Raw genomic sequence first — 1,623 nt, 5'->3', positions numbered from 1 at the left:
GATCTCCTGACCTCGTGATCCGCCAGTCTCGGCCTCCCAAAGTGCTGGGATTACAGGCTTGAGCCACCGCGCCCGGCCATTACTTTCACACTATAAATCAAAAACATCGAACTTTTGAAGTTATTCACAATTCAGCAGTACACAGATCTACATGTAATTTTATTTGTATGTACATATGTTATAGACAGAATGTAATACAGCTTGAACAAGAAGTTTGGTCTAGTGTCTATTATTTGAGAAAACTGTCTCAAGTTTTATAAGAAATGAGATGTATAATTAGAATTTCCAGTTGTCTGTTTTCAGAGGTTTGTCAAATCAGTCCTATATTCTATAATTCATATATTGGTTCATGTCTCACAGTAGCCTGAGCCTTTTTCACCACCTCTCCCTTCAGTTTTTCCTCTTTCATTTTTAGAACTCTCATTTTGCTCATCTCTTTTTCATTCATTCTTCAAGCTTTTGCAATCTTTTTCCAAAAACCAGACATTTTCCTATTGTTTTTATAAGGCATCTTCTTGTACTTGGTCTTCCATTGGTGACCACTTAGTAAATCACCATGACTTAATATTTTTCCTGTTACCTACTATCTGCACATGTTTTACTAAGCTCCTCAGGGCAGGAAATCTGTCTTCCATATTTTATGCTTTGTGAAATACCATGCACTCTTATGACTTCTATTAACAATAAATCTCAGTCTGAATTAGCCAAAGCTATATCTTCCTTATTTTATGTGTAAACTTTACATGCATACTAGGGAAGACTCAAGTTTCACCAGCTACCTGATTTGTCATGTGTATCATTTATTTTTTAGGATGCATTAGGATGTCACCTTTTGGAGTTACTGAGCACCAAGCCAAGAATGTATATTTTTAACCTACTTAGCTAATGTATATATATATTTCCAGAATGAGAACTTTTTAATTGTAAGAAGGAAATATTCCTCTCTTTTTTGATAACTAGATTGAGCCCACATGGGGTGCTGAGACAGGTATACATGCCAGGATACCTTGTGTTCTAATTTTAAATCATGCCTTTCAGACACAAACGGTCTCTGGAATTATGCATTATTTATGACAATAGAAACCTTTAGACTTGAAAAATGTCAGTATCAAAATACATTCAATATTTGCAGTTACTTCACAGAGATCTAGACTTTATTTTCTCACTTTTTTTTTCTTTTTTTTGAGGCGGAGTCTCGCTCTGTCGCCCGGACTGGAGTGCAGTGGCCGGATCTCAGCTCACTGCAAGCTCCGCCTCCCGGGTTTACACCATTCTCCTGCCTCAGCCTCCCGAGTAGCTGGGACTACAGGCGCCCGCCACTTAAGTGGAATATGTGAACCACATTTAGCACACATTTATTTCAGGAGAGTGTGATGGATGAGTCCAAATCAGAAGTGAGCAAACAGAGGCTGAGAAGCCATGCTGCTCATTCTGCTCTTACCCCATGCTCTCGGTTTTTGGTGTTGTGTTTTTCCTCTATTTACTTCCTTCTTTTCCCAAGTACTATCTATCTTGTCTACCAAGCCCATTTTCAGGAGGTACTGATAGCAGCTCCAAGTGCCATCTGCCTTATATATACAGCATATGCACTTTTAGTCAAAATTCTAAAAGGTGAAACAATGT

The sequence above is a fragment of the Colobus angolensis genome, unplaced genomic scaffold (assembly GCF_000951035.1).
Source record: "Colobus angolensis palliatus isolate OR3802 unplaced genomic scaffold, Cang.pa_1.0 Scaffold224, whole genome shotgun sequence".
Taxonomy (NCBI): domain Eukaryota; kingdom Metazoa; phylum Chordata; class Mammalia; order Primates; family Cercopithecidae; genus Colobus; species Colobus angolensis.
This window is presented reverse-complemented; position numbering follows the sequence as displayed.